Genomic DNA, 17,437 nt, shown 5'->3' with positions numbered 1-17,437 from the left:
TTAGTTGTAAAAAGCTTTATTTCAGTAAGTTATTTTTTTATTTCAAATAAAATTTCCAGTCCTTTGTTATAGTCAAACTTCAAAATTGACTTAACCTTATCTCACATCTTCCAGCTTGGGCCTCCTTTGGGTTGGAGCCAGCAGTGGAGAAGGGGGCATGGTCCCTCTGATCTCAGCCTTCTCCCTGTATACATTCTCTGGGGCTTGTGAGCTGCAGTTGCACTCCTCAGTGGGGTTAGAGTAGACAGGAGGAGGAAGGAGAGGTGGGGGGATGGGGGCTGGTTCTTCCTTGGTTGGGTGGGTAAACAATGTCTGGACCCTGCAGATGATTAAACTTTTCCTCTCTTGGGCATTTGTATGACCTCTCCTGTAGTTCCCATCTTAATTCAGAATAGTCTTTTGTGATTCCTTCCTAGCCCCTAGGATCCAACCTCTTTCTCCTGAGGTTTTCTCTACCTCTGAGGGCCCTATAGACAGGATTCAAAATTATCCCATGCTGTCCCTCTCTCCTGAGTGGCCCACATCTTGTCCACAGGAAACATTCCCACCTCCCTGGCCTGAACAAGTTCTTAAGTGCAGGGAGATCTCAGGCAGCAGCACTTTCCTGGCCCCCCACCAAAACAGTTGCAGGAAGCAAATTTCAAAGCTCTCTGAGTGGTTCCTTTGAAGTTTCCTTCCCTAGGTTTAGAGCTACAAGGTAGTAACCCCCTTTTCCAAGAAGGTTGAGTTGAGTACTTAAAACTCTTCAAAGAAATTTCTTTACCAGTCTTTCCCTTGGACCCCTCGATATCCTTGATCTGGCTGAGGATTCTAAAGGCTGTGACCAGATGTAAACTATTATAGAATGGATGAACAACAAGGTCCTACTGTATAGCACAGGGAACTATAGTCAATATCCTCTGATAAACCATAAGGGAAAAGAATATTAAAGAATGCATATATATGTATAACTGAACCACTTTGCTGTACAGCAAAAATTAGCTCAACATTGTAAAACAACTATACTTCAATTTAAAAAAAAATGGTTCTTGTATACATTTCCAGTGTGTGTGTGTGTCTGTCTGTCTAATTTGATACTTCGGGCCCACTGCAGTGAAAGCGCCAAGTCCTAACCGCTGGACCACCAGGGAATTCAGAGCCCTAATCTAATAGTGTTACATTTATATAGCTCTGCAAATAAACATCTAGCACATGTAAAAAGTGTATGATTTGCCCTCAAAAATGTTTAAAGTGATTTGGACTCTAGAGTTATGTGGAGGAAATTAAGGCCTTTAGGGGAAAGGTCTTTTGTAAAAAAGACAACTGATAAAACGGTATTGGAGAAAGGTCCAGCTTCCTTAAGTTACGGCAAGTGGTAGAGGTGGCTGAGGAAGAAGCAAATGGGATTAATACCAGGTGGCCAATAGTTCTGTTTCAGAAACACGACCATCTTGGGCAAATGGGAGGAAGGATGGCTTGTCAGTAAATGGCTCAGTCACCTCAAGAGTGGAGAGGGCATAGTCAGAGCAGAAACTGTTTATGGTCCCTGTTTTGAAGGGGAGCAGCCCTCAGGAGAAGCAGCTCCCCAAGGCAGGAGAGAGACAGGAAGCCTCAGAAGTACTGTTCAATTAGGATGACTGGAGAGAGAAACCTCTGGGAACATACACCTCTGAGGTAGAGCAGCATGGCGCAGTGCTTTTAAATTTGCAAGAGACTTGAGATGGTGTAATAAAACTTTATTTTGGAGAGGAACAAACTAAGGCACAGAGAGATGGTGAAAAGTATATATTTTCTTTTTCTGGTAATAAGGATTCTGACAATAGTGAGTGTTATTGGAATGCATTTAATTAATACAGACATTGTACAATGTAAGATTCCTTTTATAGAAAATTTGTCTTTATTAAATAGAATACTTACTCATCTATGGCCTCGGTGTGGAACCACAGTGCTAGTCATACATCATATAGTACAGACATTAACATATGTAATTTTAGCACTGGATTAACTCATTAAGGTAATAGCAAGCCATTTTCCGGTCATAGGGATCAGAGCAAATCTGCCCTTTCCTGATTCCTGCCCTCCCCCGCCAAAAAAAAGTCCTATGAGAATATACTACAGTTTTAAATTTTTGAACAGCTCTAAATTTTGAATAAATTTCACATTCATCAGAGACAACTCTTCGAATCTAAGTAGATGAACTATAGGCAGATTTAAAGACTATCACATGGGACCTCCCTAGTGGCGCAGTGGATAAGAATTCCAGTGCAGGGGATACGGGTTCAATCCCTGGTCTGGGAAGATCCCACATGCCGCGGAGCAACTAAGCCCGTGTGCCACAACTATTGAGCCCTCGCGCCTAGAGCCCGTTCTCTGCAACAAGAGAAGCCACCGCAATGTGAAGCCCGCACACCACAACGAAGAGTATTCCCCGCTCTGCACAACTAGAGAAAGCCCACGCAGAGCAACGAAGACCCAACACAGCCAAAAAGTAAAAATAAAGTATCACATGATGCCTTTTGGTATTTTTCAATTACTTGAATTTAGACCAATGCTACAATCTGTGCAGATGCAAGCACAGAAAGTCATTTAGTATTTGCAAACTAAGAAAACTTCAGGGCTTCCCTGGTGGTGCAGTGGTTGAGAGTCCGCCTGCCGATGCAGGGGACACAGGTTCGTGCACCGGTCCGGGAAGATCCCACACGCCGCGGAGCGGCTGGACCCGTGAGCCATGGCTGCTGAGCCTGCGCGTCCGGAGCCTGTGCTCCACAACTGGAGAGGCCACAACAGTGAGAGGCCCGCAAAACGCAAAAAAAAAAAAAAGAAAACTTCAGTTATTGCTCAAAACGTGGTAATTATATACATATATAAACAGAAATAACATGTAGAGTATAAAAATACAAACATCCAATTAAAATAGCTGGTATACCAGTGAGGGTTCAATGAGGAGACAGAAGTCACATAGTAACTTGAACAGGAAAAGATTAAGGGATTAGGGTAATAAGGGATTGGCTAGGAAAAACTGAAGTGAACTCTTCAGGAAGAGCAGAAATAAGAAGCAGCCACTACTAGAGCAGAGATAGAGCACCCAGGAAGGAGGCCTCCCCACCCCCGGAGTTGAGATCCCGATGTCTGAGAAGATGCAGCATAGCTCACTGGATGTTGAAGTGTCTTGTTTCTGGGACTTGCTGGGAAGCCACCAGAAGGGTGATGGTGGGGAAGCCATTCATGGGGAGGTGCCTTGTCCAACAATGTTCTGTTTTGAAGCTGCCTGAAGGGGGTCCAGGGAAAGCTTCTGGTCATTAGGGGCACCTAGCCGGTGCACAGGGCAGGAACCTGGCACTGGAGAAGCCACCAACACTGCAGGGGCCTGGCATTGGGAAAGCCCCCATACTGTGGGAGCTTGGTCCTGGAGAAACCATAGGCCTCTTTCTGAATCACCAAGAATCATTTTGATACAGCTTAGAGCTCTGTCAGATTCAATATGAGTAAAATCTGTGCTGAACTGGCCAATATAAATGTCTATAAAATGTGCTAGACAAGCATCTAGTAGAAATAAAACACGAGCCACAAATGCAAACCACATATGTAGTTGTAAATTTTCTAACAGCCTCATTTAAAAATGTAAAAAAGGTAAAACTAATTTTAATAGTATTATTTTATTTACAGTTTTGCCCAGCATAGTATTATTTATCTTGTAATCTTGTATCTTATTTATCTTGTAATCAGTATAAAAATTGAGATATATATATTTTTTCATACTAAGTCTTCAAAATATAGTGTGTATTTATACTTTCAACACATCTCAGTTCGGACTAGTTGCATTTCAAATGTTCAACAGCTACGTGTGGCTGTTGGCTATCCTACTGGGTAGCCCAAACGTAAACAATAACAAGTTTAGTGTTTTGGGGTTGAGTCATCATTTGGTAAAATTGTCCTCATCTAAAATAATGCTGGGACTTCCCTGGCGGCGCAGTGGTTAAGACTCCACGCTCACAATGCAGGGGACCTGGGTTTGATCCCTGGTCAGGGAACTAGATCCCACATGCATGCTGCAACTAAGAGTTCGCATACCACAACTAAAGGAGCCCACATGCCGCAACTAAGGAGCCAGTGCAACAAATAATAAAAAAATAAATATTTTTAAAAATGTAAAATAATGCTGCATTCACCATGTAAGTATATAGGTAAAATCAAAACAGTTGCTAGCTTTTAGGTCAGTTAATTAACTTAAGCCAAGATTTTCACCTGTAAAATGGTACAGAAGTTGTGAAACAGAGCAGGATCCTATGGTCTTTGCCCCCCATGTCCTCAGCCTGCCTTTTGTCTGTGAAAAACTTTAGCCAAAGAATAAGTTTCATCAGAGAAGTGAGAAAATGCAGAAACAAAGACAGTCCAACAAGACTAAATAATAATAGTTGAGTCATTAAGCAAAGTCAGGGACTTTTAGTTCCCCCTCAAGGGCTATAGATAATATTCTGAGCCATGTCCTGTGAGCTGTCTTATAGATACGGAAACCCTCACCAGGTGGAAGAAGTTAACTACATGGTGGCCAGACTGTAGCCATGACATAAGTTGCCACAATTCCAAGAATTGGCCTCAAGGAAATGGGAACCAACCAACCCTGGAACTGAAGATTAATCGTACTTAAAACAGTCAAGATGACGCTGGTCAGACCACCGATGACCAATTTCAAGATGACTGTCAGAGCTGACTGTATTGTTTCTGCACATAGCCCCCTCCCTCAGCCTATAAAAGCTCTTGCCCCCGATTGTCAGCTGAGGGGGGAGTCGGCCTCGGACAGGTATCTGCACCCCCACCACCCGGGTTGCCGGCGTCCAAAATAAAGCAAAGTTTCCTTTCCACCAGCCTTACCTCATTATTGCTTTGAGTGGCGAGCAGCTGGACCCCACTTTCAGTTGCAGTTGTACCTACTTCATAACGTTCGTTGTGAAGTGTTGCTATGAGAATAAAATGGGATGGTGCATATAAAGTGTTCAACATGGTGCCTGGCACAGGGTAAGAGTCTGATAAATGCTAGTGATCATAATTATTACTATATAGGTAATATTCCTGGATAATGGGTGTCACTGATAATAGCAGGAAGACAGAACCCTATAAGACGACATGTATCTTGGCGAATTCACCGTGGTTAGTAGTGTCTGCTATATGCTAGAGACTCTACAGCACTGTAGGCTCAGAAATTTGATTTGATCAGAACAATGAGGGTGGCTTATCTCTCAGGGGAAGCTCTTATTAACCAAATCAAGATAAATGTATATTCAATAAACTAAATTTTAACAATATTCTATCTACAGATGTAAACCGTACACTGTCTATGTGCTAGCCACTGATCTAGGCATTGGGAATATATCAGTGAACCAAGAAGGGTAGGAAGAGGGGAAAGTGGTCATGCATAAGCCCAAGTCATGTTTAAAACAAAATTAGAGTCAACTCATTATTCAGGTAGGGTGGGTTAACCACTGGGGGATTATCTTTGATTGAGGTTCAGAAGCTGCTTGTTGTGGATTAGGTTGAAAGGCAGAGGGAGCAGAGAAAGCATGGTCCTGAGATGCCTACCACTTGAGCTCAGTTTCAACCTCAAGGCCTTAATTTCTCCATCTACTCAACTTCTCCACCACACCATGCACTTCACCCGCCTCTATGGTTAGTCAGCAAATTGATTAATCCAATCCCAGATTAAATTAATAATTGTTTGAAAATAGGCTTGCCAATTGATCAAAAGTATAACTGTCAAACAGGCAGAATGCCCCTGATGTTCTGACAAACACTCTCTAACTCTGACAGCACTCTTATTTTTGTGTTCTCAAGGAAGCATCTTTCTATAGCTCACATGAACTGACCAAAGAGGAAAGCAGGAAATCTTTGCTTTAACACATAGGCCACAAGGCACTGCTCAAGATCAGTGTCTTAGAATACAGTGTCAGACAGTGTCTTAGAACACTGCCAAGCACAGCCTAGTTACTTATACTATAAGTCTTACCCAAATGGATCTATACGTGAAACTAGACCCAATTACTAGGGGAAAATGTGGGGAACACTGATCCAGCATTCCCAATTCTAAACATGTACCCTACACAAGCACTATCACAAGGGTACAAAGTTATATGCCCATGGGCATTTGTTGCATTATCTGTAATATAAAAAATAGAAACAACTTAACCCCCTAAGTACAGGCTGAGTTAAGCAAATTACTGTACCTCTTTACAATGGAATAGCAATACAACTGCTTAAAAACAGAACAAACCAAAAAAAAAAAAAAAAAAAGGCTTTACTATAAAGCTGCAGTAGTCAAGATAGTGTAGTATTGGGACTTCCCTGGTGGCACAGTGGTTAAGAATTTGCCTGCCAATGCAGGGGACGTGGGTTCGAGCCCTGGTCTGAGAAGATTCCCACATGCCACAGAGCAACTAAGCCTGTGTGCCACAACTACTGAGCCCGCATGTCACAACTGCTGAAGCCCGTGTGCCTGGATCCCATGCTCTGCAACAAGAGAAGCCAACGCAATGAGAAGCCCACGCACTACAAGGAAGAGTAGCCCCCGCTCGCTGCAGCTAGAGAAAGCCCATGCGCAGCAACAAAGACCCAATGCATCCAAAAATAAATAAATTTATTAAAAAAAATAAAAACAAGACACAGGCTTGGAGAAAATATATGCAAAACATATATGATAAATGACTTGTATTCAGAACTTAATAATTAAAAAATAAATTGCCCAATTTTTAAAATGGGCAGAAGATTTGAATAGGTAATTCACCAAAGAACAAATATGCATGGCAAATAAACACAGGAAAAGATGCTCAACATTAATATCAGGAAAATGGGGGCTTCCCTGGTGGCACAGTGGTTGAGAGTCCGCCTGCCAATGCAGGGGACACGGGTTCATGCCCCGATCCAGGAAGATCCCACATGACGCGGAGCGGCTGGGGCCGTGAGCCATGGCCGCTGAGCCTGTGCGTCTGGAGCCTGTGCTCAGCAACGGGAGAGGCCACAACAGTGAGAGGCCCGCGTACCGCAAAAAAAAAAAAAAAGAAAGAAAATCAGGGAAATGCAAATTAAAACCACAATGACATAGTACTACACATCTATTAGAATGGCTAAAATAAAACAAATAAATAGATAAAACTGATAATACCAAGTGCTAACGAGGAACAACTGGAATGCTCATTCTTTGCTGGTGGAAATGCAAAATGGTACAGCCACTTTAAAACAAGTTGGATGTTTCTTAAGGTTAAATATATACCTACTATAACCCCAGCACTCCTACTCTTGAGTATTTATTCAAAAGAAATGAAAATGCAAAGACTTGTATGTGAATGTTCATAACAGCTATTCCTGCTCCAAGAATTAGAAATAATAAAACATCAAAACTAGAGAATGGATAATTTTTTTTTTTTTTTTTTTTTTTTTTGCCCGAGCCACATGGTTTGTCGGGCCACAGCAGTGAAAGCACTGAGTCCTAACTGCTGGACCGCCAGGGAACTCCCCAAGAATGGATAAATAAATTTTGGTATATCCAGACAATGGAATACTATTCAGCAATAAAAAGCAATAAGCTACTGACAAATGCAACAACATGGATGAGTCTCAAAAGTGTTATGCTAAGTGAAAGAAGCTGGATGCAAAACACTGTATATTGTATAATTTTCTTTATATGACATTCTGAAAAAGGCAAAATTATAGTTACAGAAATTAAAAGGTCACAAGGGAATTTTGGCAGGTGATGCAATTATTCTAAATCTTGATAGTGGTGATGCTTACACATAGTATACATTTTTCAAAACATTGAAATCTACACCTAAAAAGAGTGAGTTTTATTTTATGTCAATTACACTTCAAAAAACTTGTCTAAGAAAAAGGAGGGAAGTTAGAAGATAATGGAGCAATGACTTCAAAACCCTCAAGGAAATTCTTTACAACTTAAAACCCTATGTCCAACAAAACTATAATGTGTAAGGGTAGAATAAAGACATTTTCAAACACATAAGCTCTCAGAAAATTTTACTTCCCTGAGGCTTTCTCATAAAACTACTGGTGAGATTGTTCCACCAAAACCAGGGAGAAAGGACAAAAACAAAAACAAACAAACAACAAAAACGGAAACCACGGCATTAGGAAACAATAAACCCAACGTAGGAGAAAGGGAAGGGACTCTCCAGGACAATATTGAAGGGGATTCTCAGGTGAGAACTCTGAGACAGGTATAGAAGGCAAACAACTGAAGCAGGTACGAAAGCTCTAGGAGAGTTCAAGAACCTCAGACTGATAATACACATCACATGTTCCATGTCTTTGAGAGATTTTAGACAACTGGTGCAAGTTCGGGTTGAATCAATAAGTACTTAGAAATCTAAGCAAGTAAAAACCATGACAAAGTATTAATTCCAGGCGAAACAAAAAGCCTTTTATAAAGGTCAATTATAATGTACATGATCCAGTAAGGTGCCTAGAACATTCTCCATGTTAAAATTTCAGAGTCAAGCAATCTAGAAGCATTTCAGTAAAAATAAAATATACTAGACTTAGAACAAATTCCTAACATATAAAAAACTCCTGAACTCCCATATAAAACCAACTTAATTTTTGAAATTAAACACTACACATGTTATAATGTACTTTAATTGTACTTTATGTAAGAGAAATAATAGATATAGACAATATGAGAATTACATTAGTAATTTCACATGATGGTCACATAGGTAAGGAATAATATTCTTTACTAAAAAAAATCAGGTCTTTAACTCTCTTCTTTCTTATATAATTTATTAGTTTTAAGGAATCCACCAGGGGCTTCCCTGGTGGTGCAGTAGTTAAGACTCCGTGCTCCCGATGCAGGAGGCCTGGGTTTGATCCCAGATCAGGGAACTAGATCCCACATGCATGCCGCAACTAAGAGTTCACATGCCATAACTAAGGAGCCCATGTGCCGCAACTAAGGAGCCCACCTGCCACAACTAAGAAGCCCACGTGCTGCAACTAAGGAGCCAGTGAGCCACAACCAAGACCTGGCGCAACCAAATAAATAAATAATATTTTTTTAAAAATCCACCAAAGCTATATTACAGCTCAGTTCTTCAGAGTATATCCTCAACACATTTAACAACTTTTTTTCTTTTTTTTCTTTTTTGGCTGTGCTGCATGGCATGCGGGATCTTAGTTTCCTGACCAGGGATCAAACCACTGCCCCCTGCAATGAAAGTGGTAAGTCCCTTACATAACTTTTAATAAATCTCTATCATAGTAAGATTCTTTTAGAAAGTATAAAATATTTCAAAATATTTGAAGAAAATATTTTAGAATGGAGATAAATCTTTAAAAAATTTTTTAAATAGTTTACATTTTCCTTGTTTCAAAAGCCTTTAAGTGTGACAGAAAAGATATAGATGAACCTTAATGGAAATTGCTAAGGGAAAGAAGCCAGTCTGAAAATACTACATGCTGTATGATTCCAATTATATGATATTCTGAAAAAGACAAAATTATAGAGACAGGAAAAAGAGGAGAATGGTTGAACGTGTGAAGCAACAGGAGATTTTTTAGGATAGTGACACTATTCTGTGTGATACCATAATAGTGGATACAAAAAAAAAAATAGTGGATACATGACATTGTTGAAACCCACAAAAATTTACAGCACAGAGTAAAGCTTAATGTATGCAAATTTTTAAAAATCATATGGAAAGTCGTAGTATAAGGCCTAATATAAAGTCTCAATATTATGTGTTGCCTTAACAGTCATGTTTATTACCTGGGAAAAATGGGAGGGCCTACAATGGCCTATCTGTATATCCCTGTCCCTACTCTTGCCATAGATAAGTTCCTCTAGCTAAACCTCTAACTCTCCATGCTGAAGGGACCAGGCACAGTCAGTGCTGATCCCTGAGTAGTTAGTTTCAGTTCCCTGCCAGCTTGTGGAATTATTCAAACAACTAATCAAATTCTTCACAGGAACCAGAGGGCACCTCATCCTCTTGGTACTACAAAACTCTCTCCCACAGCCTCTGGTTGTTCCTTCTGTTCCTGAGTGCGACTTCCGTGTGGCAGTGCCTTCTCTATGTGGTACCCTCCTGCCCGAGAGACTGTGAGTATATGTGGCCAACAGACTGCTGTTGATGTCATCTGTCCTGTGTCGGGTGTTATGTGTTTGGCTATTCCCAAAACCCTAGGGAGGGAACTCTTCCCTCACCAGCAGGGTGACTAGGAGGCAATTAAAACAGAGGTTGGGGGACCGGAGGATGGAATGCAGATTGTGACAACATAATCTGTCTGTATTGTACATATATGAAACGACCTCACTGAAGAGGGTGGAGGAAATAGGTGATTACCTAAGGAAATGGTGGCATTCAAGATTACCACTTGGAAGTGAGTGAAGTCGGTAAAACTAAAGAGAAAAGCAACTACACAAAAGCACTGGACTCAAGTTGATAAAACTGTTATCCACAGGAGTAGGGTTAATAATTCTGATACTTCCATAAATGTACACTCATGTTGAGCAATTAGGTAAATGGAAGTTAAATGATGGAAGCTAGGTTTCTCACTGTTGGAGCAGGAATTTACAGAAAAGCAATGGGAATGGCTAGAATAATCTATGCGGCAATGAATTAGAGTTGGTTGTATGGATCAGTATGAAGTCATGCTTAGCTTAATATAGACAGGGGTGGTTCCACATAGAGAAACAGAGATATGGGTATATTTATTAGTTAGAATACACACATATATTTCCTTGCTCTGTCAGCTGAGAGGGTCTAGAAGCAATTACACTCCAAATACCAAATCCTGGGTTCTAATACCACTCTCCAATAAAAGTAACAAGGACATCTTTGAGAAATGGCTGATCCTAGGACCAGGACAGGAAATATACAAGTTCAGCATCTTGTAGTGTCAGTAAGTAAGTGACAGACAAACAAAAAACAAAAACAACATTGATGGGCTTCCCTGGTGGCGCAGTGGTTGAGAGTCCGCCTGCCGATGCAGGGGACACGGGTTTGTGCCCCGGTCCGGGAAGATCCCATCATGCCGCGGAGCGGCTGGGCCCGTGAGCCATGGCCGCTGAGCCTGCGCGTCCGGAGCCTGTGCTCCGCAACGGGAGAGGCCACAACAGTGAGAGGCCCGCGTACTGAAAAACAAAACAAAACCAAAAACAAACAACATTGATGGAGGCATGTCAAAGGGATACAAGAGCCAACTGAAAGAGCACCCAATGACCAAAGCTGGAACAATCTGAGCAATACAATGAAGGAGTATTGGATTATAACTCAGTGTATAAAGTAAATATTCATGAGTCTATACTGCTCTAAATAAATGATCAAATAAATAAATGGGAGAGAAGAGAGAAATCTCCTGTGAAGAATACCAAATAATTTAAATAAATATCCCGCCTTAAAGGAGATGGAGCATAACTCCCCAATCCTTAAGTGTGGGCTATGCTTAGTGATTTCCTTTCAAAGAGTACAGTACGGAAAGGAGGAAAAAACGAGTGACAATACTATAGAGAAACCCAAATAGACCTTTGATGTGATTTGATTAAGATAGACCATTGTTTGTGTTCTTCCTCCCCAAACCCCATAACGCCAATCTAGCCATGAGAAAAACACCCAATTCCAATAGAGGGGCATTCCAGCAAATATTTGACTAATACACCTCAATACTGTCAAAGTCATAAAAAACAAAAACCAAGATATCTGAGAAATTGTCACAGCCAAGAGGAGCCTAAGGAGACATGACAATTAAATGTAATGTGGTATCCTGAATGGGATCCTGGAACAGAAAAAGCACATTAGGTAAAAACTAAAGAAATTGGAATAAAGTATGGACTTTAGTTAATAATAATATAATATCAACACTGGTTTATTTTTCTCATTAATTGTAACAAATGTACCATATAATGTAAGGTGTTAGTAATAGGGGAAGCTGGGCATGAGTATATGAGAACTCTGTAGTATCTTTACATTTTTTCTGTAAATCTAAAGCTGTTCTAAAAATAAAGTCTACTTTTAAAAAAGCATCTGGGAAGCCTAGAGAGTGCTAATATCCAGCAAAGTAAATAATAAATAAATAAGGAACTGAGGGGAAGGAAAATACGTTAATCCAGGGATGAGGTTAGAATACTAACATGCATGCCTTTAGCAACGACGTTCTTGGTTAGAGGTAGGCTGTACATTTGGGTCCACAGAAGTAAGGAAGCTTTGCATGTCTGTTTCTCATAGCAGCCCTCAGCACCCTCCTGCACTGAGGACAGAGACAGCAGCACAAGAGCAGACAGACCTGAGCTGGGCTGCTGCCCGGAAGCCAGTCTATAAAGGATACTGCACATCTCGGGGGCTCCAAAACGTCACTCTAATCTTTACTTACCTGAGTTCTTCTTGGAAGGATGCGGCTAAAAAGAACTACTTTGGTTAGTCACTTGGGGTGGGATAAAACCTCCTCACCCCACAAAATGCATGGTTAGATGGCCTGTGGACTGCTGCCTAAGAAGTTAGGGTCTGGGAACAGCAGGGTCTTTGTTTCCTGGGACACTGCTCCAGACATCCTTTACCTCTGCCTTTCCACTTAAATAAACGTTGAATAAATTTTTCAAGAATACTGTTTTGAAGGGAACCAAATTACTAGTTGGAACAGAGAGCCCAATTATTAGCCTATTAAAGGCATCCACATGTTATCAGCCCCTTGTATTACCAAGTTGAGTAAAAACGAATCTAACAGTAACCAGAGCCAGACAGTCCAACGACCTCTCTCTGATAGTCTCAGATGGTCCAAGGGCACAATTTAGACGATCAGCCTACCCTTCAGGCAACCATCCAAGGACATTATTTCCCTTAACTGATAAGAATAGGGCAGCAAAGAGTTTGGAGTTACGTTTTTTTGGTGAATGACTATTCTTCGTGCTGCTGATCACGGACAGATTCACGTGCCTGATACTTAGTGAACCAACTGAGAGGTGGGCAGGGTTGACATTTTCTTATTAAAAGCAAGGAACCCAACCAGGACTAACCAACCACATTTACCTAGAGATGGACCGAGGGAGTCCTTGTGAACAGTGCTAAGATTTTCCCTAGAAAACAGCTCTGGGCCTATTTTTACAAGGGTAATTGAAGCTTAAAATTCATCATCATGAGGGGGTTGCAAAAGTTTTAACCTAAAAATATTTCAAACCAGGAGCTGGGAATCATCAACCCTAGATAAATAGGGGAAAACTATCCGCAAACTAATTTTAATCACTGTAACTTCCTAGAGAATATCTAACATAAATTGGCTTTTTTTCCTGTTTCTTTCATAGGCTCACATTTCTTCTGGATCTTCTTAATTATCCATATTCTCTAAGTGAGCGTTCTGTCCTTGGGTCCCTTAATGCTACAACCTGGGGAGATCTCACCCAAATTCACTGCCCTACTCTGCCATTTGTTTGGTGAGGACACCCAATCTGTATCTCTACACTGACCTTTTTTTGGGCTAATAGACCTGTATTACCCATACATTCCTGGATATCTTTCCTGAAGGTCTCTCAGATGCCTTAATGTTACAGACAGAATTCATTATTTCTGCTGAACCTCCATTCCCCATCCTCCTGACAATCTCTCCAGAAACCTGGGAGGTAATTAGGATTCCTTCCTTTCCCGCTCTGTCCACACCAATCTCTGTACCTCACTAATTTCATATCTAAATAGGTCTCGAGTTTTTTCCTTTTTTTTTTTTTTTTTTTTGTGGTTCGCGGGCCTCTCACTGTTGTGGCCTCTCCCGTTGCGGAGCAAAGGCTCCGGACGCGCAGGCTCAGCAGCCATGGCTCACGGGCCCAGCCGCTCCGCGGCACGTGGGATCTTCCCGGACCGGGGCACGAACCCATGTGCCCTGCATCGGCAGGTGGACACTCAACCACTGCGCCACCAGGGAAGCCCATACATTTTGAATATAGCAGTGGGTACATGTCAATCCCAAACTCCCTAATTATCCCTCCCCCTCCACCCTTCCTCCCTGGTAACCATAAATTCATTCTCTAAGCCTGTGAGTCTGTTTCTGTTTTTTGTTTTTTTTTTCGGTACGCGGGCCTCTCACTGTTGTGGCCTCTCCTGTTGCGGAGCACAGGCTCCGGATGCGCAGGCTCAGCGGCCATGGCTCACGGGCCCAGCTGCTCCGCGGCATGGTGGGATCTTCCCGGACCGGGGCACGAACCCATGTCCCCTGCATCGGCAGGCGGACTCTCAACCACTGTGCTACCAGGGAAGCCCATTTTTTTTCCTTTTTATACATGGTACCTGCCTCATCATTTCTTCACTAGGCGATTGCAAGTCTCTTGTCATACACATTTGTCTTGCTCTTCTCCAAACTATCCTCCACACTAAAGTCAGAGTTAAAAATTTTTTTTTTCTAACAGTTAATTTTTTCAACTCTGTAATATATGCATAAAGTTTAAAACCAAAACGTTACAAAAGAGTACATAGGGAAAAGTCTGCACTTTGCACCTGACTCTCAGTCACCCAGTTTGCCTTCCCAAAGGCACCCATAGCTATCAATTCCCTTGGTAAAGATTGTATTTCTAAAAGGCATCTACTTCACATCTTCCCATGGCTCACCACTGTCTATAAGAAAATGGTGAAATTGAGAAGCCCATATGAGGCCTCTCAGGGTTTTGTCCTGTTTCTCTCATTTCTTCTAGTCAGTCCCTCTATTCATCCAGATTTTGTCTGCTGTAAGCATTTTGCTCTTCCTTAAAAAGTCTAAGGCTTCCTTCCCTCTGTGATTCTGTATATGCTGTTTCTCTCACCTGGGATGCCTTCCCCAAGTTCCTTCATCCCCCATGCCACCCTTTTCTTTGAGTACAAAGTACTCTTAATACTCCTCTAAATATGTTCAATTTTAAAAGACTTTGTGGACCTCTGCAGATAAAGGTTATGCCCTTGTCTCATGAAGCCCTTTTAGGACCATATGTATATATATTTTTATTATAGCACCTATCACATTGCTTGGCCATGTCAAAGGCAGTACTATGTTCCTTTGTTCTTTGAGTCCTCAGAGTTTAGCAGTCTGCCTAATGCCTAGTTGTTGAATAAATATTGAATATTAGTTACAATGTAACTACTATTAAGGATATATTAGGCTGCATTAATAGCAACACAGTACTTAAAATTTTTAGTTCTGGCCACCACATATACAGATAGATGTTGAGGAAGTATAGCATCTCCCTGACAATGTATGGTTTACTAACACCGTGATGGCCTTAACAAGAAAAGACTAACAGGGTGCACAGCTCCCTCAAAATCTCTGAAGGGCTAAAGAGGAAGCAGCTGACAACAAACTAGTGAGTTTCCCCATGAGACCAGAGGTTCTCCACCACAGTGTTCGGGCATCTTGGTTTGTCTTCATCAGTGCTGAAAGGTATTGTAACTTATTTGTGCTAATAAAAGTTAAAGTACTGAAATTTGAAAACAATTTACTTTTCTCCCCTCCTAAACTAGACTGGATTCGAGGTTACTTCTACAAAGTCACTCCTGCCCACTTCTATTCCAACATACTTTGTTGAGATAGGGGTCCAACTGATGGGTCCGGAAACTGGGCATAAGTCACAGTTTACCTTATCTTTACTTCCCCCCCGGAAGAATGCTAAACATGTGAATATTATCTATTGTGGGGTTGGGGGGATACAGAGAACTGTCCTCCTAGATTATGAGCTTCTCCAGGGTAGGGACCATGACTTTTCATTTTGTGTCTACCCATAGTGTCTGGGTGGAAGAAAATGTGACAAAAACTTTTAAAAAGGACTGAAGGAAAGAGAAAAAGCAAAGGAATAAAGGAGGTTTATCATTTACTTTCTTAGAAACTGTTAATTGAATTCCATTTTTAACTCAGCATAAGAAACAAACAAAAAAAAAAACAGCAATAAAAGCTGCTTAGGGACTTCCCTGGTGGCGCAGTGGTTAAGAATCTGCCTGCCAATGCAGGCCACACGGGTTCGAGCCCTGATCCAGGAAGATCCCACATGCTGCAAAGCAACTAAGCCTGTCCGCCATAGCTACTGAGCCTGCGCTCTAGAGCCCGCGAGCCACAACTACTGAGCCCTCCTGCCACTACTGCTGAAGCCCGTGTGCCCAGAGCCCGTGCTCCACAGCAGGAGAAGCCACCAAATTGAGTAGCACGTGCACCGCGGCGGGGAGTGGCCCCCCGCTCGCCGCAGCTGGAGAGAACCTGCGCGCAGCAAGGAAGACCCAACACAGCCCCAAAATAAATAAATTAAAAAAAAAAAGCTGCCGAAACTCACATTACAAACAGTAAAGGTTAAGAAACAACAGAGCAAAAATTACAACAGTAACCACTGCCTACCCCCCAAATATCTCAGTAATCAAAGATTTCTTAACTTTTTGGCTCTTCAAAAAGAGCAGTCCATAATACAGTAGGAAGTGATTATCCAAGGCTAGTTGTAAATGTCCTCTGATTATCTGATGTAATTCTAAGCTCAAAGGCTTTTGCCTCTCCTGCAGTACCTTGCTTGGAACAAAGCTGTGCTTAATGCATATTACTTTTATTTCATAAATATAAAGTATATAAAAACTAGAAGAGTTGAGTAACTTTCACTGGGAAGGAAAAAGGTAACATTTTTAGTGTTTTTCTTTTTTATATTATTTTCATGAAGAGTCTAACTCTGCCCATTGACACCTGTCCAAATGCTATGACACTGCAAAACTGAGATCACAAACTTTTTTTGGACACTTGATTTTGCCCATGTTAAAGGAATATAATTGAGTAACACACTCACTTAAAATTCTATTACAAATAAGCATACTTTCTCTACTCCCCCTGTGATATGCCATGATCCCATCTGTATAGACTAACTTTTACTCACTGAAAGTACAATAAATATTTGTCGATTGATTTGGTTGATGCAACTGTAAGCCTTGTTTTCAGTTCAAAGTCTACATTTTACTGGTAATCTAAAAATATTAATTCCTATACATCCAAATGTCTGGGTAGCATCCTGCTTCCCGAACACACACACATTCACCCTTAACCCCAACCTGCTCCTTCCTCAGAGCTTGTTGTGGGGATAACATTTCAGGAGGGCATCCAGCAGGAGCAAAGGCCAACATCTCTCGCTTCTTGAGCTGTCGAGGTGCCCAATAGCAACTTAGTGGCTCAAAGTAAAAAAGAGCAGCGCGGGTGGCAGGTGGGGTGGAGGAAAAGGAAACTTCATCAAAGATGCAAGTGACAACTCCCAGGGGCTTATAGATTCCATCCGAACAGGAAAAATGAAAAGGTTAGAAAACAGTGGCAGGGTGGTGTCTCCAGCCATGTTTCAATTCACGGTGCACTGATAACAAGCCACATATCTGCCTTACCCAAGCAACTTCCCCAGTGCCCATCTCCCCACCTTGGAATAGGAAGGGGAGCGGGTCCCCACGACTCCGGAGTAATAATTAGGGGAGACCACTGCCTGTAGAGACTCCGCCAGATG

This window comes from Phocoena phocoena, chromosome 3 (assembly GCF_963924675.1).
Source record: "Phocoena phocoena chromosome 3, mPhoPho1.1, whole genome shotgun sequence".
In the NCBI taxonomy this organism is placed as follows: Eukaryota; Metazoa; Chordata; class Mammalia; order Artiodactyla; family Phocoenidae; genus Phocoena; species Phocoena phocoena.
Note: the sequence above shows the minus strand (reverse complement) of the source record.